Genomic DNA, 26998 nt, shown 5'->3' with positions numbered 1-26998 from the left:
GCACACACTGTCATTGTGAACACCCACTGCTACTATCGTTGGAAAGCCACAGACAGAATGTTAGAAATGTTAGCGGTTGGCACTCTGATTGCACTCTTCCTGAGCTTCTTGGTTCGGGATGTTCCAGGGGCATAAACGTAGCTCCTGTTTCAAGATGCTCAATCACCAACAAAAGCTCCCACTCTAAGCACTTCCTCCAGTCAGACCGGTGGTGACAAAGGCTTTTTCCTGATTTGATTAACTCTTCCTGCCTATGGGTCGCACAGAGCAGTAGTGACCTCATGGACTCTGTCCTGGCTCTTGGGTCACATGGAGGTCACCTTCCTAACACCAAGAGCTCCTTGCAGGGTGTGGCCACTCCCTAGACGGCAGCAGGCGAAAGAGCTGACGGAGAAGAAAGGGAAAAGGAAGAAGGGAAATGAACTGACAAGAACCGACCATGGGGAAGACGGTGAACCACGGGCAGTTTGCCTTTGGGCTCCACGGTCTGGAGACTGGGGAAGGGTTGGTGTCTGCAATATCCCTATGTGGGTCCTCTCTCACTGCATATTGGAAAATAATGTTAATAATTTATTATGAGCAGTTTAAGTATATTGAGGAGAAAGAAAAAACAGCATTGACAAATTTTTCCACCTCTGTGTTGCTTTCATGGACAAAGTGGAGTGCTGTCACGTTTCCCCTGCCAGACTGCAGTTTTCCTAAACCAGTGTCCATTGCTGTGTCTTCTTTCTGATTGCTGCTACTTCTCTGTGCACGTGTGCTCAGCAGTGGCTGCCAGGCATGCTGTTGACAGCTTAACTGTGCTTCCTTCCAAAGGGCCCCAGAGACACTTGGCACAGACTTCTGCTTCCCTTCTCTCATTCATCTTGAAAACCACATCCCTTCTAACTTCATCATCAGGGTCATCCATGTGACACACTATGTGTCGATCCTCACTCACAGACACTAGTGTCCTTTCAGCGTTAGCCGAGTTCTTGTTTCCAGTACTGTTCTCTGGAAATCAGGTGGTCTAACTCATAACTTCTTTTGGGAAAACTTTGATGGTAGGCACTAGGTATGACTGTGCGAAATCTTTCTCACTCATATAATTTCATAGTGAGTCAAATGAATACCTAAAGGAGAAAAGGAATTAAAATATAAGACAAGAAGTCCTGGGATGTCTAGATGTAGGTCTACAGAAATGCTCAGCGGTCAAGAGCATGCCCTACGATTGCAGAGGATGTGAGCTCAGTCCCCAGCACCTATGTCAGGTGGTACACCCCAGGCTTCCAGGGAACCTAGTGCCTCTGGCTGCTTAAGGTATGCATACTCCACTAATAACTTAAAATAATAAAAATAAGTCCTAAGAAGTAATCATCTATGTGATGGTTAGCTCTTCTTTCAAAGGAATTCAATAAAATCGAAGATGTAAGTACAGACAGCACCAGGACAAGGAATGAGAAAGTTCTGAGGCAAATGATTCAAATTAGAACTGCAGTGGAATACTTTCATTTCTCTCTGAGCCATTCGGCATGGAGATGACAGGAGTGCTTTGAAAAGACCGTGGAATTATCATCAGCATCTCTGCAAATGTCTCTACACGTATTATTGTAGAGCATAAAGGTGGTGTTTCCAGAGGGGTTGTACCTCCCCTAGTCATTTGACCATGAACAGTCCTGTGGCCTGTCACAAATGCCATACACACACACACACACACACACACACACACACACACAATCTGTCAACTCTATGTATGGCTAGGAAGGTAATAAGTTTCAACAATGAACTAACAATATTTTGTTTCTAGTATCATATCTATATTTCCTTTTCTTAGCCTTCCTGCTTCTTAGATTGTTGAGGTGAATTTATTTATTCTCCTATGTGCCATCCATTTTGGCCCTCTGCCTCCTCATGTTTATCACTTGCTCTTGTGACTGTTTGTAGTTCACAGGAGCCCCTGTGCTGCGAGCGTGGATGCTCAACTCTCAGCAGTGGGTATGAGGAGAGACAGGACAACACAGAGAGGCTTCTCTCCTAGCTCCCTACCCATCTTCTCGGTCTTCTTTCATTCCTAACCTCCTCTTGAAGGTTGGATAAAGAAAATACTGGATGCCAATTGTGAAGAAAATCAGATGTGACTTGTAACACACAATTCCAGATTTGAAGCACAAACCATCAGAATCCTCTCACCCACTTTCAAATGGGTCTCCTGTAATTCCTTCAAAGTCATTATGGGCCCAGCTGACAACCAAGTGTGCGAGTGAATAATTCATGCTGTACTTTGATAGGAATTTTCAGAAAAGAAATTAATGGAATATTTTTATTTATTTTGTTAAGAAAAATCTCTATAGGCTCATAATGCTCTCTAATTTTCAAAATATATCTAACTATGTTATTTGGGATGTAGAAGTACTATTGAAATATTAAGTTCAAGTTTGTGTACAGGATTGTAGTGAGGGGTAGCTAAACTCATAACATAATAAGTTTGTAGTAATTAATAAAGATTCCAAGAATCTTTAAATTTCATTCTTTTGCATAGCATCTGATTTTTGGTAGAGGACATTTGTCATTTAACATTAAGCGTGCAAAATTTAAGAGGTTATGTAGTTACACTCATAAGAAAGCCAGTTGGAGATGTTATAAATGGTAGTTCTATTTTGGATCAATCATTACTTATTTACTTAAAATTTTTCACTTTAAAACTTAGGTTTCTGGGGCTGGTAAGATGTCCATGCAGTTAAGAGCACTGGCTGCTCTTCCTCTAGACCCGAGTTCAGTTCCCAGCAACCACATAGTGGATGACAACTACTTGTGCCTCAAGTTCTAGGAGAACCAATACCCTCTTCTGACCCTCACAGGCACCATGCACAGACATCAATGCAGGCAAAGTATCCATACATATAAAAGTAAATGACAGTAAGTTAATAATACATTTAAAACACAGGTACCATATATATATATATATATATATATATATATATATATATATATATATAATTGTATTAATCAAATTTATTGATTGCACCCCTGCACCATTTAATTCCATTCTATTGTTGCTGAATATTTCTAACTGAATAATTCTAAAGTAAATAAAAAAGAAATAAAGAAAAACTGAAATATTCTAATACAATTATATAATATATAAAGCATTACATATTATAAAATATATCATCAGAATGTATAGTTTACATTAAGCACAGACTACCATCCTTAGGACTCAGCAGTTTCTAACGGAGAAGGCCAACGTTCCTGGCTGTTAAGCTGTGGCACCTCCCGCTCTCCCCATGACTGGCTGAGGCTCCACTGGTCTATGTTGTGCTGCTTTGCTTTGCAACTTGGGCCTCAGAGGTTTTTGGAGCTATCAAAACAAAGTTTATCTCTTAGCTAAGACTAATAAAATCAAACTCTTATCTCTCACATCCCTGTTTAATGCCTTCCTGTGTAATTCTCTAATTTGTAGACTGCAGCCAAGGGTTGATGAAGCAATTTTCTCTGTACTTTATGATTTCCTATGTATAATTCCATTTTTTTGAAAAACAATACTAACAATGATGCTTTTATGTCTTATTTTACTGCTTTCAAAAAGCAAGGATATAGGGGGAGAAAGAAGCTTCTAGAAAAGCTTCAGCCAGATTATCCCTGTTTTGTATATTGTCTCTTTCTCATAAGATGAGCAGTCTTCCTGACCCTATTTCACAAGATTAAGCTATCTCCCAGACTTACATTTCTTTCCCAGGTTTCTTGGTTTCTTCATCAAACTATAGGCTTAAAATATGAGGCAACTTTTAATAGAATTTTACATCTTAGTTCTTCTGTCCCTCAAATCCGGACACCTCAAGCAAAAATTAGAAAGAACACCCTCCCCCTCATATCCAAACCATTTACAGGTTTGTGAGAGATGGCCAGTCGAAGTTTATAGCAAGTACTATGCACATTTCAGGATCAGCTCTACTTTTAATCCTAAGTCTTGATCCCTTTTGGCAGCACTGGTAGAATCTGGGCTGGTCTCCTGATTCTCGTCTCACCTGTGTGTTCACTGTTCCATGGAACAGACAAAGAGGTTCCGCTAAAAGATGCACAGCAGTGTTCTTGTGATGGGAACTTCCTGAGGCGTTATCTCATTTCCAGGTCTCCTTGAAGGGTTGGCTGACGCCCCTCAACCTCACCTCATGCCATGCTCTCTCAGGCTCAGTTACTCAACCTGACTAGACTTCTGACTTATACAAGGGTTCTCTTTTATGCTGAGTCCTTGGAACCTTTGCTGTTTCTCATCTAGCATAACTGTCTTCCCACATGGATCCACAGGGCTGGTCCTATATCTCACCCTTTGGCAGCAAGGCTGAGTTCTGAAAGCCATGCTTGGGTTGTTAATCTCATGTTATCTCGTGTATTCTCCATTACACCATCAACATTCATTTTCCTTTTAGCAAATTCTCAGTTTGAGGTAACAGCTGGCTTATTGAAGGAAAGGACTGTATACTTGGAATATGAGCTGAATGTCAGATCACAAATCTTCTAGGGCCCGAGTCTAAATGAATAAGATATTCATTTATTTATGGCATGTCTTATGAAGGGCTACAAAATCAAAACATTTTAGCATAATCAGTCTGAAAATTTTTTACTGGTGCCAGCAAGATGACTTCGTAGTCAAAGAAACTTGTTGGCAACCCTGTGAACTGATTTTGATTCCTAGATCCCATATGATGAAAAGAGAGAACTGACCTCCAAGATCATGTTGATATTTTTCTCTACATGCTTCTGCGTGGCACATGCATGCTCTTACACACACACACACACACACACACACACACACACACACACACACACAATACATATAGATGCATACACAACAAATAAACAATTGGAATTTAAAATCTTATTAGTAATACTAGGAGGAAGTGGAGGCTGGGGTTGACTTAGAGGTCACTTACGCTAGGGTGAAAAGGTATGGGGATCAGGTAGTGGAGAAGGCACAGACCAGCCCAAAGGTGACTTGGGTTAGGACACAGTTGTAGGTACAGTAACAAAGATGGAGAGGTACCCAAAGGCAAATAAAATCAAGTACAAACTGCAGTATGGTTAAATTATAAACAGTGGCAGGTGGTACAGTGTTACATTTGAAAAAAAAAAATACCCATCAACTCATCCCACATGTGCAAATTCTAACACAGAAACAAAAGTAACATGAAAAAACAGGACTGCATGCATGCCCCCTCCCCAAATTATCAGACCTGTAGAAATGCCTCCCAATGAGCAGAATTTAGATGAAATTACAGACAGTTAAAATAATGATTATAAATACTTTCAACGAATTAAAATAGGTAATGTATAGTTTTTAAGAGAAAACACACAATAAGCTGAATTAAATAAGAAAGTCAGTTAAACATAAAAATAGAGCTTAATGAAGAAATAGAAATAGAGAAGAAAAGCCTAATAAAAATTATAGTCAAAGTGAAATGTTAATAAATCAATAAAAACCTCATAGTCATAGACATAGATATATGAACATACACACATTCATATATATATGAATATAATCACACACACACACACACACACACACACACACACACACACACACATATAGAGAGAACATTTGAGAACTTTCAAAGCCATATGAATTATGGGCATAAAATGAGACAAGTTCCATAGGTAAATAAAATATTTTCATTGGAGTTGTTGAAAGAAAATTGCACACTAAAAATACAGAAGAAAGAATTCCAAAAGCTGCAAGAGAGAAGAAGGGTCAAGTCACATGTAAGGTGTGCCATTCAGAATTATAGCTAATTGTTCAATAGGAATATTCAAAGCCAGAAAAATAAGAACGATGTTTCTTAAGTTCTGAAGAAGCACAGTAGCCAACCCAGACTATTATACCAAGCAAAATAATCTGTCATAATTCAAGGAGCAACAAAAATGTTCTATGATAAAAACAGGACAAAGAATTTATGATCCCTGTGCCAACTTTAAAGAGGATAGGAAAAGAGATGTGTCATTCTTAAGAGAAGGATGAACATATAAAAAAATTACATTGAAAAAATTACATGAACAATATGAGACTAGTTAAGAAAATGAGTATAGGTTGATGCCAAGGTGCTACATGATTGGACAGTAGAGAGGCGGGGCGGGGACAAAGTTTTGGTAAGGTAGAAGAGAAGGAGAGAGGAGATTCAAAATGGCGACAGCAGAGGAAGATGGTTCAGATCAAGGTGAACTATATCAATTTAATCTTGTCTAGGTGAGTGGGTTATATCTTTATTAATTGACAGTGAATCGATTGTTTGGATGTACTGTGGATTGAGAATTTAACATATAAATCTGAGTCTTGATTTTATCGGACTGTGAAGGACAGTGTGTGAAAGCAATGGCTGAGAGGCAGCTGGAGCGTGCAGACCCAGCTCTGTTGCCCGCCCGCACTAAGTGAGAACACACAGGGCCCATGGAACGAGATGTGTGTGCCAGGCATGGTAACTAGCCACTTAGAGGACACTGTGGTAGAGAAAGAGACTGGGTGCTCGGCCCCACACTGGATCGGTTCCCACAGAGTTAGCGCTCACTCGGAATGAGACCCCGTGGGACCAGTAGCAACAGAACTCTTTTGGTTTTGTTACTGCAACAAACGAGTACTAGGTTTCCCTCAAAATAAAAAAAATACACCAAATAAAAACAAAAATAATTAATATATATCTTTCTATAATAACTGAATATTAGTGGCCTCAAGTCCCCAGTAAAAAAATATAGATTAGGAGACTGGACTGGAAAACAGAATGTACCCTGTTGCTTCCTCCAGGAAACCTCATGAATACCAACCTATCTCATCAATAAATCTGTAACTTTTGGGTAAAATGACAGAAAGGACATAAAAAGCAGATGGATCCATGAAACAAGCAGACATCACTGTCCCAACATCTACAATATCGACTTCTAGCCCAAACTAGTCAGACAAAAGTGAGCAGATCCTTTCACACTGATTAAGGGAGCAGCCAGTGAAAAGTCGCTGTGATCCAAAGCACATACAAAGCAAACACAGGTATATCCAAATTCACGAAACCAATACTACTAGAGATGGTGAAAGATTAACACCAATACAATAGCAGCAGTGGCTTCAATGCTCTACTTTCACTGATAGACAGTCATCTAGGTAAGGCAATGAGAAGGGATGGAGTTCAGTGACATCACAAGTCACGAGACCCTAACAGATATATGCATTATATACCATCAAATATGTATGTTCTCTCAGAAAACCATGAAACTTGCCACATATTAGGAAACAAAGTGAGCCTGAACAAATATGGGATAATTTAACCTCTTGCATTTTCTTAGATCACAATGGAACAAAGCTGGAAATCAACAAGGAAAATAAGGGAATCATGGACATTAAATGATAAACTAGGAAATGATCGCTGGAGAAATAAAGAAGGAAGTAAAGAGATTGATGGGACTGAATGAAAACGAAAATGCAATACACCGAAATCTGTGAGACACATGGAGCTTGTCCTACAGATAAAGTTTATGGTCGAAAGGGCCTAAATGAAAGGGAAAATATCAAAGAACTCAAGTGATCTTTCTTTAAGCACTAAATAAACAATAATAAATAAAACATAAAAGCAGTGGACAGGAAGAAATAATCAGGAAAAAGAACAGAAATTATTGAATGGAAACAATCAAGCAAAAATAATACAAAGAACCAATAAAATGGTTCTTTGAAAGGATTTTTAGAAAGATTGGCAAATCTATATTCAAAGTCACCAAAACAAAGAGAAAACTCAAATTAATAAAACGAGAGGCAGAAAGGGAAATATTGTAACATACTAGTGAAATGTATAAAACCAGAGGGCTATATATTTTTAAAAAATTGTTGTCTTCTAAACTGGACAATTGAAAATAAATGAACAAATTTCTAAATGTATATGACCTTCCCAAATCAAACAAGATGGTATGAGTGATAGGAGCTATTGTATATGACCTTCCCAAATCAAACAAGATGGTATGAGTGATAGGAGCTAATTTTTTTTTTAAAAAGCAATTAAAGAAGTAATAAAGTAAAATCCCCTAACTTAAAAAACCAAAGACCAGGTTCTGGTAGAATTCTTCCATGAAATGAAGAATGAGAACTAATACCAACACATCTTAAGTTATTCCATGAAAATAAAAAGAAGGGATGTTTTAAAATCCTTATTAGGAAACAATTATGCTGATATCAAAAATCTGCTAAGGACACAGAAAAAGTATTATCAACTACTCTCTCCAATTATTATAGTGTCAAAATTATCAAACTAAATCATAGATCAAACAGAAAAAGTCTTTATCACATTCAAATAGGTTTCAACTCAGATATGCAGGAATGGTTCAATACGTAAGTCAATAAATGTGATTCATCACATAAATAGTCTAAAAGACAGAAATTATAGGATTAATTCAATCTTTGAACAACTCAATATTCTTTTATGATAAACGCTTTATATTGGCTAGAGATGGAGAGAATATACTTTTATATAATAAATACAATATACCACACACATATAGTCATCATAATAAACAGAGAAAAACTCAAACTATTTCCAGTAAACCAGCAACAAAAATGTCTACTTTCTCCATTTATATTTAGTACAGTATTTGAAGTCTTCACTAGATCAATAAGGCAAAAAAAAAGGGATACAAATAAGAAAGAGTTAAAACATCCTAGTTTGCTAATGATACAATTCTATACCCAAGGAACCCAAAGTAAATCATTAGATAGTCTCCCAAAGATGATACTTTCATCAAAGTAGCACAATACCAAACTAACCATACAAACCAGTACTTTTCATATATAACTATGGCAAACAAACGAAAGAAATTAAAAACAGGAGCTCATTAACAACACACTCAAGCTCACACAGAAACAAACAAATGCATGCATGCATGCACACACATGTAAAACAAAAAAATCTGTGAATAAATTTAATGAAAAAAGAAAAGGCTTCCCTACAGAGGGAAGGAAAATTAAGACAGTGAAAAAAAAAAACTGAGGAAAATATGGAAGTTCTAGAATATAAAAAAAGCCTCTCATGCTCTTGGATCAGGAGAATTCATATTGTGAAAATGGTAATCCTACCAAAAACAATCCACAGATTTAATGCAATTATAGTTTCATAATTCACAGACCATTCTTCACAGACAAGAGAGAATAAAAACCTTAAAATTTATATGGAAGCACCAAAGAGTAAGGGTAGCTAAGGCAACTATGAACAGAAAGAATACTGCTAGAGACATTAGCATATCTGATGTTACATTATGTTCCCAATACAATAGTAATAGAATCAGAATGACACCCAGACAAAAACAGGCATTCAGATCTATGGAATTAAACAAAAAACTCAGATATTGGTCAAAGCAACTGCAGCACTTCTTTTTTGACAAAAATTCACATTGGAGAAAAAAAACCTGACATCTTCAGAAATAATAGAGGACAAGGTAGAGATAAAGGTAGAAACAGAGACGGGTAGAGGAAGAGAAAGAAAGATGTGGATAGAGATAGTTCTTTCTTCATAGGGAGATATGCAGTCCTCCATTTAGCAAGATGCAAAGGTTTGACACATGCAAGCTCACATAAGGTCAACTGTATGCAATTGCTGTACCTCATCGACTGTCCCGGACATAGAAAGGAACAAGACTGAAGGGCTCTGCAAAGCTCTCCACAAGTGATCAAAAGTGAGAAATGCTCAAAACCATGGTAAAATAACCTAACGCCATCTTGCTTGTTGATAAATCTGAGCTGAAGACAGTAAGTGAAGATAAACCCTGGCTTATCCAGGGTCTGGGACAAACTCACTTTCCCATAGTTTAGAAACAGCAGTGAGAAGAACGTGATGTGCTATCTCTGCGTCATCTGCTGGTGACTCTGAATCTAGGCATAGGGAGCTTCCAGGTGACATGCAGCCCTGGGGTTCTACAGTGCCATCTGGGAGGAGAGCTGACAGCCAAAGACAGCACTGCTACCATGTCTGCTTAGCTCTGTCCCACCGCGGGAACCTCGGATGCTCTGGGCCACCTGATACCATTAAAGACGGTTTACCTGTTAGGTGTGTGTCCTAGAAAATGAAACAGTCATGGTTTAGGTTAAAGTTTATTACTCCCTGAGATTCTAAAAATTCAAATCCATACACTTCACTGTCTTAGGTTAGAAACAAAATTCAGGTTCTTCCACAACAGTCAAAAAACAACACCTCTGCACTGTGCCCATCACCTCTGCACTGTGCACATCACCTCTGCATTGTGCACTGTGCACATCACCTCTGCACTGTGCACATCACCTCTGCACTGTGCCCATCACCTCTGCACTGTGCACATCACCTTTGCACTGTGCACATCACCTCTGCACTGTGCCCGTCACTCTGCACTGTGCACATCACCTCTGCACTGTGCCCATCACCTCTGCACTGTGCACATCACCTCTGCACTGTGCCTGTCACCTCTGCACTGTGCACATCACCTCTGCACTGTGCACTGTGCACATCACCTCTGCACTGTGCACTGTGCACATCACCTTTGCACTGTGCACATCACCTCTGCACTGTGCCCGTCACTCTGCACTGTGCACATCACCTCTGCACTGTGCCTGTCACCTCTGCACTGTGCACATCACCTCTGCACTGTGCCTGTCACCTCTGCACTGTGCACATCACCTCTGCACTGTGCACATCACACTGCACTGTGCACATCACCTCTGCACTGTGCACATCACCTCTGCACTGTGCACATCACCTCTGCACTGTGCACATCACCTCTGCACTGTGCACATCACCTCTGCACTGTGCCCATCACCTCTGTACTGTGCACATCACCTCTGCACTGTGCACATCACCTCTGCACTGTGCCCATCACCTCTGCACTGTGCACATCACCTCTGCACTGTGCACATCACCTCTGCACTGTGCCCATCACCTCTGTACTGTGCACATCACCTCTGCACTGTGCACATCACCTCTGCACTGTGCACATCACCTCTGCACTGTGCCTGTCACCTCTGCACTGTGCACATCACCTCTGCACTGTGCACATCACACTGCACTGTGCACATCACCTCTGCACTGTGCCTGTCACCTCTGCACTGTGCACATCACCTCTGCACTGTGCACATCACCTCTGCACTGTGCACATCACCTCTGCACTGTGCACATCACCTCTGCACTGTGCCCATCACCTCTGTACTGTGCACATCACCTCTGCACTGTGCACATCACCTCTGCACTGTGCCCATCACCTCTGCACTGTGCACATCACCTCTGCACTGTGCCCATCACCTCTGGACTGTGCCCATCACCTCTGCACTGTGCACATCACCTCTGCACTGTGCCTGTCACCTCTGCACTGTGCCCATCACTTCTGCACTGTGCACATCACCTCTGCACTGTGCCTGTCACCTCTGCACTGTGCCTGTCACCTCTGCACTGTGCCCATCACCTCTGCACTGTGCACATCACCTCTGCACTGTGCCTGTCACCTCTGCACTGTGCCTGTCACCTCTGCACTGTGCCCATCACCTCTGCACTGTGCACATCACCTCTGCACTGTGCCTGTCACCTCTGCACTGTGCACATCACCTCTGCACTGTGCCCATCACCTCTGCACTGTGCCTGTCACCTCTGCACTGTGCCTGTCACCTCTGCACTGTGCCCATCACCTCTGCACTGTGCCTGTCACCTCTGCACTGTGCACATCACCTCTGCACTGTGCACATCACCTCTGCACTGTGCCCATCACCTCTGCACTGTGCCCATCACCTCTGCACTGTGCCTGTCACCTCTGCACTGTGCACATCACCTCTGCACTGTGCACATCACCTCTGCACTGTACCTGTCACCTCTGCACTGTGCACTGTACCCATCACCTCTGCACTGTGCACATCACCTCTGCACTGTGAACTGTGCCCATCACCTCTGCACTGTGCACATCACCTCTGCACTGTGCACATCACCTCTGCACTGTGCACTGTGCACATCACCTCTGCACTGTGCACATCACCTCTGCACTGTGCACATCACCTCTGCACTGTGCACATCACCTCTGCTACAGCTTCATCCATCTGGAGGGCCTAAGCCAATGAGGACGAAACTCTTAGTCCTTTATTAGTTCATTAGACTAGTCCTATCTAATTGATTAAAGTCTCCCGAGAACAGGACATTTTTTGTCTGATATTAAAAATAAAATTAATAAAACAAAAGCAACTGGAGTAATAGTTTATAAGCCTATGCCTCTCCCAAATAGATTGCTCACTCATGGAAGTGCATGCATGTATGCATATGTATGTATACACACACACACACACACACACATATATATATATGTAGTATATATACAATATATAAAATTATATATAAAATATTTAATATAAAACATGTCATATATAATATATGTGATATGTTTTGTACATGATATGCAATATGTGATAAATGATATGTGGTACATAATAATAATGTATAATATATAATACTATGGACTATATATAATATATTTTATGTTACACACTGTATACTATATACTACATATGATATATGACACATTATATAAAATATAGAATATATGATATGTTACATGATATATAAACACAATATATGATATATGATATATAATCTATAACCAATAAAATATAATATATAGTATAAAAATTTAGAATAGTTTATTATCCACTCTCAGTTTCTATACTATATAAATTTTGTTAATAAGTGGTGGGCTTTCTCAAGGTTTACTGCATAGATCCATGCAAACATTATGTGTAGAATATGATATGTATATTGATTTTTTCTGAAGACTTCCAACTTACATACATAAGCTATATTTATGCAAAATTACTGTCACTCACATGCTTACTGGTCTTGAAGGCCAGAAACACGGTTAGTGTCAGAAATTGTGAGCATTTGAAAAGTATCAGATATCAAAGAGGCCAGTTTCACGTCTTGCTTATCACATGGTAGTCTCGTATTGGCAGGATCATACAAATCAATTTCTTTGTACAATATTTGCCAAGAAGGCAATCACAGCCCTAGGAGCAATGGCTAGGAAGTAGAAATAACAAGGCTCTTTATTTTTAACTGGAAAGGAAGAATAGAGTCATATCAAGAAAAGCTGTTATCAGTTAGTGCCAAACAAAGATAGACAACTAGGTCATTGTCTGACTATTTGACTGAGAGAAGCTTTCAGTGTCCTTCTCATGACACTTTCAAACATTCTCCCCAGCACAGGGACAGTATATAGGAATGTCACAGGCCTTGAGCCCAAATAGGCAAGCAAACAAGCACATATGCACACACACATGCATACATACATTCATGTGTACACACAGATAGGTAGATAGGTAGATAGATGATAGATAGATGATAGATAGATAGATAGATAGATAGATAGATAGATAGATAGATAGATAGATGATAGATAGATAGATAGATAGATAGATAGAAAGAGAAATTTTTGGACATGGGTAATTCCCAATTTAGGCATAAGATAAATTACTTGATTTGAATTTGAGGTTAAATTTAGATAAAAGGGTTTTGATAGTATTTGTAGCTTGATTTTTAGCCTTCCCCAAACCCCCTGCCCTCCATTTATTTTTGATTTTTCTAATAAGGCTCAGTTTCTGCCAGATAAGTTACACACACACACACATACACACACACACAGACACACACACACACACACACAGTGAGAGAGAGAGAGAGAGAGAGAGAGAGAGAGAGAGAGAGAGAGAGAATGTAAAGCAGGGTGGGCCACAGCAATTGAACCTGGAGAAGAGCACATAGCCTGCTTAGTTAAAGGCAGACAGCAATTCTGTAGAATGAATGAGACACAACTTGAGCAAGTCCTCAATCCATTCAACTATCCAAGCTCTGTCAAACAGTAATGTTAGTATCCCAAAGAAGTATTCCATTGTAGAAACATAGACGCATTAAATGTCACTGCATGTTAGAGATATGTCTACCTCTTCACAGATGATGAAATTTATCTTCACGGTTCTTATGAATACATTTGCCTTCCAAGGCCACACACACAGCACCTTGCTGATTAACTAAGCCATTCAATGTCTATTTACACAGATCACATTTTGTCTGAGTCTCACTTCATCTTACTGCTCAGCATAAACATACTAATCAAAAGACAGAAAATGCTCATTAGGAAAATACGACTTAGAAAGATGTCCAGAGACCGAAGCAGGAGTCAGGCGAGGTCCAGTGCAAGTCTCATTAGGAGAGAGCCTTCTGAATGCTTGTGAGTAGCAGTGGAGAAAAGACCACAGCAGTTGGGCATTTAAGTGGCTCAACCTTAATCTTAATCTTCACAAGAAGCATCTAATTTCTTGTTTGAAATAGCGTAGCTGAAAGATAATATCACAAAAGGTCCTACTGAAATGATCACATGAAGAAATGAACTAAAATTAAAAAATCATCCTCTTCAAATCATGTCAGGTCATTTCCACTTGTATTAAGACAGGAAATTGAGGTTTTATTGCCTTTATTAGCTTATTATCTTCACATAACACTTACAAAGATTAGAGGAAATGATGTGGCTAATAGAAAATATAAATGGTTTTGATAGAACAGGGAGAAGGAAAGGAAATAAAAAGTGGTTAGAATAAAATAATTCATAAAAATTATTTTAATCCAAAGAAAGAGAGAAAATATAGAGATATATATTTTTTGTTGTTGTGTTGTTGTCTGTTTTTTAATCTAGTGCAATTTATAAATGCCAGGGGAAAGGGGGACAGAACCTCGTATTTGAGCAACTAACTATACTGACAGGAAAACCTGAAACTATAAAAGTAAAGCTTCCAAATCCAGGTCATAGAAACATGATTTTTCTTTTAATACAGAGTCAAGAATGAAGGAAGTTATGGGTGGAAACATAACTAAACAAAACTAAAGATGACTGAGCAAGGAGTAGAAAAAGATGATTTTGATACATGTTGAAGAGTTTGGGGGTCCCCTTGGAGATTATCCTTCGTCCTCTCCTCTTCTCTACCACTTTAATTTTTGGCTTGGTCAAAAGCTCTCTACGCTAGGTGGGTGGCGTGTATGAGTAGGTAGATCTGGCCAAGGGTCTTTAAAGGGTCAAAGGCACTGACCTAACCCTTATCCAGCATTCAGCCTAAATAACATTTCCTAGAGAATGAAACAGGAGGGAAGGTTACAATTTGTGGTTCTAGGGATGCAATGCTGTTACATGTGGACTAAACATAAATGTAAATTTTGTCTAAAAAAGAGTTGGCTACCAAGCTTCTTTTTAAATGCTTGCTGTGACTCATCCAGGCTGCCGTCGAAGTGGACGACTTCTGTGGGAAAGATTCCTAGGCTGAGTCTTGGAGGGGAGGCAAACCATGCTGCAGAATTAAATGTAGTGCCGAGAGAAGTCACATTTTACATGCAGCTGTCACCCTTCACACTGAATATTTACTTGGGCAGATGTTCATAGAGTGGTCCTAAAGAAAGAGGAACAAATGAGTAAGCTGAGCATATAGTGTGACACACACACACACACACACACACACAAACACACACACACACAAGAGAGGGACAGGAGAGAGAGCACAGTCACAACTAGAGATGGTGTATCTATTTTAAAAAAACTTTTATAAGCACACATTCTGGTATTCTCTCTCTCTCTCTCTCTCTCTCTCTCTCTGTGTGTGTGTGTGTCTGTGTGTGTGTACAATCTGAGGGCTTTGTGTGTGCTAAGCAAGCATGGTCAAGCTACATCCCTAATCCAAGAAAACATACATTTTGGTTTATTAACACTTAAGCTCTTGATCAAATAATCTACCACTAGTAGATTCAATTTTGTTTCCCTGCTAAAATAATATCTCAGTGAAGAAGTCCATTTGTATATATGCCCAACTATGTAAATTACTTAACATTTATATAATTATCTGGATTACTTGCTTGCTATCTTTATAATCAATGTCTCTGTAGCCAGCTGTGAGAGTTTGGCAGTCCTCGTTCAAGGGCAGCTGTTTTCCCAAAGTTTACTGGCTCCACCCATCATTGTTACATCTACCCCATAAAGAAAGAAAAGCAAGTTTCTCTGCAATTTAATCTTGTGGGTTTGGTTAACCACAAAAACAAATGGTCTATTTTGATGCACTCTTTGCTAAAAAGAATCCCAAACTATTGGCAATACTTAGAAATACTTTGCTGGTGCCTACATTAAGACTTCTTACTCTAATCATATATTTATACTTCCATAGCTCAAGTTTTTAGTAGTCCATTGAAGGTGGTTTAACAGGCACTTGTGTTTCTTTTATTAATTAAAAAGTCAGAGAGCTAATGAGACAGTCCTCATCAACCTGGTGTCCTCCATACTTCATGGGGAACATGAGCAATTAGAACTCATCTCCTAAAGTCTGGGAAGATAGTGTTTGCTGTTAATTTTAGAATAATTCTTCGATGTGTGTTTTGTGTTGAAGTCCCAAGCTAAGAGGACTTATACCTGAACTTCTCAGTGTAATGTTACGGGGCTCCAGTGTTATTCAGGTCCCTGACAAGTTCACTGTTTACAAGTACTGTGAGCTTCAGTGAAAAAAACATCAATACAGCTCTCAGTAGGCAACTCTCTCATCTTGGCAAGAAGTATTGAGAAAGAACCAACAGCCCATTTCTATATTTGAATTTAAATGACAAGTTGAAAGATAGCATCTTTTCACCTGTAATTGGGCTGGAAAAGGACCAGCAGAGAGGGAGGCTACCCAGCTGGTGTTTCAGACCATTTATTAGCTGCTTCTCTTCTGGCCATCATTGGATTAATACATTTTGAGCTTTCTGTAACTACTTTGCTCTTCAAATGAACAGATATACACCTCAAAATTAAATGCTGAAAAACAAACTTTGGGTTTTCAAAATTAATTATTTTTAAATCAATAACTCAATCATGGAAAAAGAAATCTACTTATTCCAACTCATTTTTCATTCACCATCTAATAAAGCAAGGTCTGCAGCTTTGACTTAGAAAATGGAGTATCTAGTAGAAGATATTTGAAAACTGGAGGTCAGATATGTGATTTTGGCATTGTGTCTTAGCCCCTCCCTGCATATCAGAAATCGTATGTACTGACCAAGAAATAAAGAACTTGGAGAGAAATAAAAAACAATCAAATTTACAATCCCAAATCAATGGGTCCATTTTCCTCTTATATAGAGATAGTAAAGTATTCCAAATTGGGATGGGGGACACAGACCTGCTTATCCCAGGGAGGATAGATGGACTGACACTATTTTCTCTTCTAGTTATAGAAACTAAACAGAACTTTTAATAATCCTTCAAAATCAAATTTTGTTCATTCATCTTTTTCAAGATTCGAAACACTTCTGAGGCACAGTTTAGTTAGGGCACATATGGCAAAAACACTGAAGTTGGTCCTACAAGGCTTTCCTTCTGTAATGACAATGAAAAGGAAGGTCTAACATACGGAAAATAGGAGGGGTTATAACTTGTTAAAGAGAGAGAACCAGATGTACGGAGTGGTGATGCATTCCTCTAACACCAACACTGTGAATGGGAGGTAGGGCTGAACTTTGAACATTGCCTGGGGTGTACAGTGAGGTTTGCATTAGTCTGAGTAACAATGTGAGATGCTTTCTCCAGTACCATCACCTCCAAATGGAGAAGTGCCTAGTTTCAGAATATGAGAAAATATCTGAGACAAAAATAATTCCTTTTTATGGGGTGGATTTAGAAGAGGGAATTTTATAGAATTAGAGCTTCTTACCATCAAAAGACCAGAATAGAGAAATAGCACTTTTGGGCTTACTGGAAGTGGACGATGAAATGGGCAGGATGAGGCCATAGGGGTTGACATACTAATTATAGAAATAGGTAAACAAGATGAACGTCATCACTGGAACCCAGGTGAGGTTGCCGATGGGAATATTCTTTGATGGAATGGTTTGTTTTCAACAACAACAACAACAACCTATACTAAATGTTTCATTGGCACCAGGCTCACTGGCCAAGATTTTCTAAGTATTGTCTCATGGCTCCAGTATATCAGCTTGATGCAGCAGAATCACACATAGCATAATCTTTTAAGTGCAAGAGAATCGAGCCTTTGTGAGGTTATAGAACTTGACCTTGATCACATCTTCAGGGTCAGAGATAGAATTCACACTTATCTTTGATTCTCAATCTCTCGGTAGCACATATTCTACATTTTTAGATGTGCTATGGATTAAGATGACAGTGAAATCTCTGGGTTCACTTGCCAAATGCAGTGGCTTCCTGCTAGTTATTCTCAAGGGTAAACCAGCCCTGTAGAGTTGACAAGGTGAGGTAGAGTACAAAATACATGGCCAATATTAATGGTGTCAATTACAGCAATTCATACAGGGAGACTTATTGTCCTAAATCTGAACTTCGGAGAACAATGAGGTCCAAAGGACAGCTGCCTCCCTGCTCTGTGAATTTTAGGGCTAGAAAAGAACAGTGGTCTACGAGAGTAAATGGTGAGTCTAAAATCAAATGGTTTAAAGGCCGAGGTCAGCTCCAACACTCATGACCATTGTTCAAGTTGAAACTCATGAGCTTGCATAGACCCCTAAGTATATGTTTAGTGTCTTTGCAAAAATACCTTTTGCTGGATTCTTGCAGATCTAAAACTTAATCCTGGATTCCACATGGAAACTCAGGACAGCGTTGATTATTCAAGAAGACAGACATTGGGTTTAGAGAATACAGAACCTAGAAAATGATTCAAGATTAAAATTGTCTTTGATACTTCATAGTACAATCAAAGCCATATTAAATACCAGCAGCCCTGCCCCCAGGTTGGCATTCTACCTAAACCAATGCAGAGTTATTCTATTCACAATTACAAAATGATGGTCATTCTTTTTCATAATTATGGATTCTTATTGCTTCTATAGAATACTTATAGATGATATATGTATAATATAATGGACCATATAATGATCCATGAGTCATTAAGAGATTTAATGATAATTTCTAAAATGTAAATATTATGAAAACAGGCTCAATATATCAGAAGCTTGCATGTCCATGTCAAGGTGACCTCTTCCTTCACTACTGACCTTTGGTAGTCTGTGCTACTGTGAAAAGAGTACACAGGAACAAACTCCTGCCACTAGTAGAAGTCTACTTTCTGCATGCTGATGTTTTCTATTTCTTAAATAACAGATAGATTTGTTTCATTCAGTAAACTCTTAATTCTGAGAAAACATGATCAAAATCCCAATATGAAATATGAGCTGCTTAATTGACTGAAAGCTCAAGGCCCAAAGGAAAGAAGGATGATATACGTAGTTTAGAGAGAAGGAGTTATCGATTAAGGTTGGGACCCCCCCATCTCTATCTATCTATCTATCTATCTATCTATCTATCTATCTATCTATCTAGGATAAAACCAACAGCTACTCAGGTTTTCCAACCTCGAAGTAAGTAAGCAAACATCACAGGAAAGTCTAGAGCAGGAAGGTAGGTAATTTGGGATAAGTCAAATTCCAAACAAGATTTTTTTGAGAGAACTTGTTGAAGACTTGGCGACAAGCCTATTGGATATGGGCAATGGCAATGTTTTCTGGGCAATAGCTGGCTCTGATGAGTTTGAGGTTCATGCTTGGTCTCGATTTGTTGGCTAAGAAACCCCGGTCTACAGCCTGGATGCCAGGACTGGTGGTGGATGGTGTGTGAAGTGTGGTTATGTTACAGGATAGTGTGAGGAATGAGGTCAGGTGTAATCTTCTGGAAAAGTCCTCTAAAGGGATTTCAAAATCTACAAGAACAAGCCTTACATTCAGCACAGTATATGACTAATAGAGAGAGTCTAGCTTTACTCTCCCATGTGCAAGCTGATGGATCACTAAGTTAACAATTCTATTCAACAGATACAAGCATCAGAGTCTCAGAGAGCACATCCAAACAAATATTGTCACTTCTGAACTGACAAAAAAAATCAGCTAGTGCTTATAATTGGGCAAAAAAAAAAAAAAAAAAAGAAAGAACAACATAAAATCCAAAACAAACAAACAAACAAAAACAAAAAAACAACTACAAAAAAAAAAAAAAAAAAAAACATTCCTTTTGATGACCAAGTCTGATAACAAAATGGTTTGGAGACGTCCTTTGAAATTACATGCTCAAAACATCATGTTGCAAATACAAATTCTGTTTCTGTTCATTTTCTCTGTATGCAAATCCACTCACTCCAAACAAAATGAAGAACACAATGGATGTGCACTATAAACATCAAAGCCAGATTTCTTCAAGCACCTATGGTACTTGGTTGCTATGTTCCCCTACTCCTGATTCCCATTTGAGCTTTCAAAAGTATCATGTGAAGGGAGCATGCTTTGTTCCCTGTCTTTAGCCCATGTGTTGACTGCAGAAAGTGAGGCATTTTGTTTTGTTTTGACAGTCTCTCTTTTGTTATACAGACTGATTGGAAACTTGTGTGGCTTAGGCTGGTTTTAAACTTTTAATCCTCCTACCTCAGTCCCTATACTCTTGGGATTTAAGGCACATGCTCAGGTGCCACCACATCTGCTTAAAGATGACCCTTTTGCAATATATATATATATATATATATATATATATATATATATATATATATATATATATATATATGTATGTATATAGCCTGTCACAGAATGGCTTAGTCACATTAGTGAGATTTAAAAATACAGGGGTTTATTTAAAGAGTACATGTTATATCTTCATGTAACATCTAATCATGCAAAGCTGTGAGTGGAACTCAGAGGCTGTGTAGAGTAGTGTGGGAGATGAATAGACAGCCTGTGAAGTTTTATCCTCCATCAATGTCAAAATCAAAGGCTAAATATTCATTTGTTATACTTTATGTTCTTTGATGATACTCTTCATATAGTGACAGTGTAGATGAGGCATTGCTCCCTAGTAGAGCTTGGGAAAAATCAAATATGTTTATGAACTGTAAATACATTCTCATACCTTAATAGTGACTAATTATTTATAGTCAAGTACTTATAGTCTAGCAGATAAACAGACATTTTGCAATTTCAGCAAATGATTCACACAAAGATCTCTTCTCAAAGACTATAAAAAGGGTAAAATTTGTGTTCTCAGATTCTTTAGGGTAAATATATTTTATAATGTATACATTTTTATTTCCCAATAATATTTAAAAAGTTTATTTATTTAATGTATATACTCTATCTCCATGTATTTCTGAATGTCAGAAGAGGGCATCATATCACATCATGGATAGTAACCTACCCTACCATGTGATTGTTGGGATTTGAACTCGGGACCTATGGAAGAACAGCCAGTGCTTTTAACTGCAGAGCCATCTCTCTAGCTCCAACTGAAAACCTCTTATCTCACAATCTGTATATCTCTTTAAGAAAGGGTCTACATGACAGGGAGCTAGCTAGTGGGGAAAATACTGTTCCAAAAGTGTAAGAACCCAAGTTCAATCATAGTAGCAGCATACATGTGCCAGGGGATGCATGCATGGCTCTGTAACACTTGCACATACATGGCATTGGGGAAGTGATGCTAGAGACAAGCAAATCCTGGAATTCATTGGCCAGCTGGTCTAGCCATAGGTGAGTACTTGGTTCAGTGAGAGATCCTGCCTCAAAAGATAAGGTGGAGAGTGGCTGAGAAAAACATCCCACATTGATCTGTCCTTTATATGTACATGTTTAGCTATGCACACTAGACTAGCTGGCCTGAAAGCTTCTGTGAGTTTTCATGTCTCTGATTACTATCTTATTGCAGGGCACTAGAATTACAGACTGGCACATTACACTTGACTTTATGTAGGTTCTGAAAATTCTTTTCTTTTATTGGATAATTTATTTACATTTCAAATGTTTTCCCCTTTCCTGGTTTCCCCTCTGGAATCCCCTATGCCATCCTCCCTCTCCCTGCTTCTCCCCCACCTACCAAATACCTCCTTCCTCCCCACCTGGCCTTCCTCTACAATAGGGCATCAAGACTTCACAGGACCAAGAACTTCTCCTCTTAATGATGCCTGACAATATCATCCTCTGCTAGCCATGAGTTCCTCCATGTGTACTCTTTGGTTGGAAGTTTAGTCCCTAGAAGCTCTTTGGGGAAGGTCTGGTTGGTTGAAATTGTTGTTCATTCTATGGGGTTTCAAGCCCCTTCCGCTCCTTCAGTTCTTTCTCTAACTCTTCCACTGGGGACGCCATGCTCAGTCCAATGGTTGGCTGAAAGCATTCATCTTGCCTCTGTATTTGTCAGGCTATGGCAGAGCCTCCCAGGAAACAGCTATACCAGGCTCCTGTGAACATGTACTTGTTGGCAATCCACAATATTGTCCTGTTTTGGTATCTGTATAAGGGATGGACCCTCAGGTGGGGCAGTCTCTAGATGGCCTTTCCTTCAGTCTCTGTTCCACATTTTGTTTATATATTTTCTCCCTTGAGTATTTTGTTTTCCCTTCTAAGAAGAAGTGAAGCATCTGCACTTTGTCTCTGCATTTTCTCTTGTGCTGAGGATTCTATCTTCTATTCTCACATTTGTGCAGGTTACCCTCTGGGCTGAAGACCCTGGCTCACTCTTGCATTTTCTTTATCATACTTTCAAGTTCAGACAAAAGTGTTTCTTCCAAAAAGGTATTCAACATGATCACCAATATTTTAAAAAGATAAACCCCCCCCAATAATGTATACATCAGATGGGAGAATAATGTGTACTTAAACAGTTTTATTTAAAAAATTTGTACATGCAATATGTTTTCATATCTTTTCTCCTCTCCCAAGTCCTTGCAGATCCTCTTTGTTTCCCTACCCCCATAGCTTCCCATCTCCCCTGTCTCCCAAAATGAAAATATAAAACAAAAAAAATGGAAAAGTTCGAAACAAATAAAGAGAAAACAACCCAGCAAGACCAACAATACTAAAGCAAAACAAAGAGCTCACAGAAAGGAGCCCAAGGACTGCTGCGGAGCAAGGCTGATATACTTAGTTTCACTCTGCTGTGGAAAACCAATTCTTCCCTTTCCCAGCAGGTATCCATTGCAACGGAGTGTAGAACTACACAGTGTTCTGAAGAGATGAGACAAAACACGGCCAAGAAACTCTTAAAACTGTTCAAATTTTAGCAATTAAAACTTGACGGCTACCCCAAGATTCCATCTCATCACAGTGAGAATGGCCCAGATCAACAAAACAAATGAGAGATGCTGATGAGGATACAGGGACAGGGGACACTTATTCACTATTGGCAAGAATGCAAACTCTGCAGCTCCTATAGGAATAAATGAGTGTGGAGGCTCCTCAAAGAGCCAAAACTGATATGCCACACGATCAAGCTATACCACTCTTGATCACACACACACCTGAAGGGCTCTACATCTTACTACACTGCTACTTGCTCATCCATGTTCGTTGCTGCTCTATTCATGAAAGGTAGAAATTGGACATATTTGAGATGTTCACCAACTGATGATTTGATAATTAAGATGTGGTACCTTTACACAGCAGAATATTACTTAGTTGTTAAAGAAATGATATTATGAGGTTCGTAGGTACATGGCTAGACCTCGTCATAATCATCCTGAGTGAAACAGACCAAACCTCAAAGAAACATATTGCACTTTTACTTTATGTTTTTAGTTCTAAAGCTTTATGTAAGTGTGTTTCATCAGAATAACCACAGGGCTAGTAGCAAGTAGAGAATGGGGGAGCCGGGAGGGGGAAGAGGGAATCTTCCAAGGAAGAGAAAATAGAACACAGTGGTATGAGATAAAGAGATAGAGGAAAGGTAGGTTATGAGGGTTAAATTTATAGGGAAAGATGGTAGAACAGGAATATAGAAGGGAAAGCTTGCAATAAAGACCTTTAAAAAGCCATAAAGAAATATACGGAGTCAATGAGTCAGTATGCCACCAAGTAAAATCTCTGGTGCCTGAAATGGGTCACATATTGTTGAGTCATTGGCCAATGGGGGGCATGTAGACTACCGCATCCCTTCACCCAAACATTGCAAACTATTGCCAAGGCTGTTGGCTATTGTCTGTAACCTAACATTAAGGTCCCAGTGCTGGAGAATAAAATGCTTTTAATGACAAAAGAAACATTATGTTGAGAAATGATTTCACTGGTGTAATAGCGTTTGAATCCGGAACCCACTTACACATGATAAGCAGAAATTATTATCTTAGTCAGCTCCGCCAATTCTCTGTCAACTAAATGACCAGTTGAGCACCAGAGTCCACAGTGAGAGCCTTGGTAAAATTAACCTTGTCACAGTAATGGTGTCACCAGACCTTTGCCTCAGCTCGACTTGTAGAAATACAACACCATAATTCAAATAAAAAAGAATTATCGGAAAGAACATCACTTTAAAACTTATTTATGTCCTTATTTCTACCACTCATTATTTGGGTAATTGGCTTTTCCAGCTTCGCATGCTGGAGGCACAAATGAATGGCCCTTCGTGAAGACTTTAGCAGATGCATTAGTAACATTTAAATTGAAAACTCTGCTTTATTTTTTTTAAGAATGATAATGCTTCTCCTTTTCTGTTGTGGATCTGAAATGGGGTCTCAGCACATTTACCAAAATGAGTTAGTACCCTCCACATTGTATGCAAAATTGTACTGATATTTAATTTATGAACATATTGTTAAGGATAAAAGACACAGAAGGCGGCGATGGGAAGACTGAGATCCCCGGGCTGTAGAGATCCTCATGAGCAGGCGTGTTCTAGACTATTGGTTCAGCATGCGAACAGTTAACTGGCCTACACAAAACACACCATCTGGAGCCATACATCTGGAAAATTCTTTTATTATTTCTAACAAGGAAAGGGTTTCATTTTTTAACTAAAATCCTAGAAACAATATAACTGACACCATATTATCTAAAAATAAAGCTGGGTCTTTTGAATAACTGATAATGTTCAAGGCATGTGGAAATCTGTCCATTTAATTTAGTTTTTCCTTGACTGACATGCCATGCAGATATCAATTTTCCTTTGTCCCAGGGTACCAAATAATCCTGAAAATAAAAGATTCCCCCATTATTATATCACATAAAGAGCTTCTTAGTTCACCGTTTAATATGGAATGTTTTAATCTGAGCACAGTTCATCAGGTGCTTCAACACAGCAGCTATTCCAGGGATTAAGGCATTACTAAAATAAAACTTTTCTCCTCTGTTCTGGACCAACTTTCCCCATCATTCTTTAACAAGGGGCTCATACCATTGGGCAGCATCATTGGTGGTAATAACAGCTCCCACTCCCGCCATGCCCTGGCACATAGATTAGGGTGATGGTGTTTCATTTTTCTGGGTGGGTAACAAAGAGTTCAGGTTGCTTCTCAAGGTCAAAACTGCTTATCCAAACTGCGTAACTTGGGGAAGTGGCTTCAGAGTTAGAAATATAAGATGAGGAGTTGCCACCCAGAGAGTATAGTTCTATGAGGCTAACTCTGAAGAGTCCTCCATAACTGAGTAAGCAGGACCTCTCTTCCAAAATCCTGCAGGGTTATAATTCAGGAGTGCTCATAAAACTGGTGTAACTTGCTAGGACATCTAGCCATATTCACTGTGTTACTGTTCTTAAAAAACATTTTCATTAGGATCTTGTTTTATGTGTGTATGTGTGTGTGCATGTATGTGTACCTGTATGTATGTATGCATGTGTGCATGAGCATGTGTGTACACGTGTGCTGTTTGTACATAAGTGTGTGCTTGTGTTCAGGTGTGCCTATGTGTGTTTGAGCATGTATGTGTATGTGCATGAGTACACATGAGAGTGTGCATTTGGGTATGTGCGCAGTGTATGCCACTGGATGCATATGCAGAACAGAGGAGCCAGTTCTCTCCTTTAACCACATGAATCCTGAGGATTGAATTCATGTCATCTGGCTTAAAGGCTATGTCACTTTCGATGTTGTCAGAGACTCATCCATTTCTACAACATTCTGTTTTGTGACTCTGATAACATCACTTAGATCTTTGTCTTCGATGTTTCATCTATACGATAGTATAAACCATAATAAATGGGAATAGGTGAGATTCGAAGCCATGGAAGATTTCATGTATGACTTGTAAAGAATGCTTAGAATAGTGCTATCACACAGCCAGACAGTTTGTGAGCCCTGTCATCACTGTCAATATCACTAGTAACACAATCTTAATACAATTGTCATAAGCTTGATCAAATAGTTACCATACTATCTAGTATTTATGTGACTTTGTTCTGAATGATAACCCTCAATTCTGACATCATGATTTTCCTTGCTAGAGTATATGTCTTAAACTTTATACAATAAACATGCATTGCCTTGTAATGTCCCCCCTCCACACACACACACACACACACACACACACACACAAACACACACACATGTTTTATATGTTTTATATATATATATATATATATATATATATATATATATATATATATATATATAAATTATTTTTCCTTTGAGAAGGAAACACAAATAATTATCAGAAACAATCTTGCTACCATAGTTAAAAAGCTCTGAATTGAGAGTGACATCATAAACAGACATATAGGCCGGGCAGAATTTGCAGAACTGGTTGTAAGCATGGGCTCTCCTTGCAACTTGCCTACTTTTATCTTAAGGACAAATTCAGTACTTGGCTTTGTTCATCTATCCATCTGTCCATCCATCCATCTATCCATCTATCCATTATCTATCTATCTATCTATCTATCTATCTATCTATCTATCTATCTATCTTTATATCCATCTATAGATATGTTATATCTATTTATCTGTATCATCTATGTCTGTATATATATATATATATATATATATATATGTATAAATATATATCATATGTATATATGAGCAAGAATGAAATAAAAGAATGAAAAGATGAAAATAAAGAAGGGAGGAAGGAAGGGACATGAGAAGTAAGGGAGACAGAGAGAGGTGGTGGAAGGGAGAAGGGGAAAAGGGAGGAGGGAGTAAGGATGGGTAGGAAGAAGGAAGGAAGAGCAGAAGGAAGGGAGAAAACAGGATTATGTAATCTGATTTTGCTGGTTTATGTTGG

The 26998-nt window shown here is 38.9% G+C and overlaps 1 protein-coding gene across 1 annotated transcript in view; it reads right to left on the bottom strand.

Moving 5' to 3' along the window:
• PDE4D (phosphodiesterase 4D) overlaps positions 1 to 26998 on the bottom strand; it is a gene marked incomplete at its 5' end in the record, with an annotated part of 1034128 nt that overhangs the window by 691685 nt on the left and 315445 nt on the right. The gene's annotated exons all lie outside the window — the stretch shown is intronic.

The sequence above is a fragment of the Micromys minutus genome (genome assembly GCF_963924665.1).
Source record: "Micromys minutus genome assembly, chromosome: 20".
NCBI lineage: Eukaryota > Metazoa > Chordata > Mammalia > Rodentia > Muridae > Micromys > Micromys minutus.
Note: the sequence above shows the minus strand (reverse complement) of the source record. Positions and strands in the feature narration are given on the sequence as shown.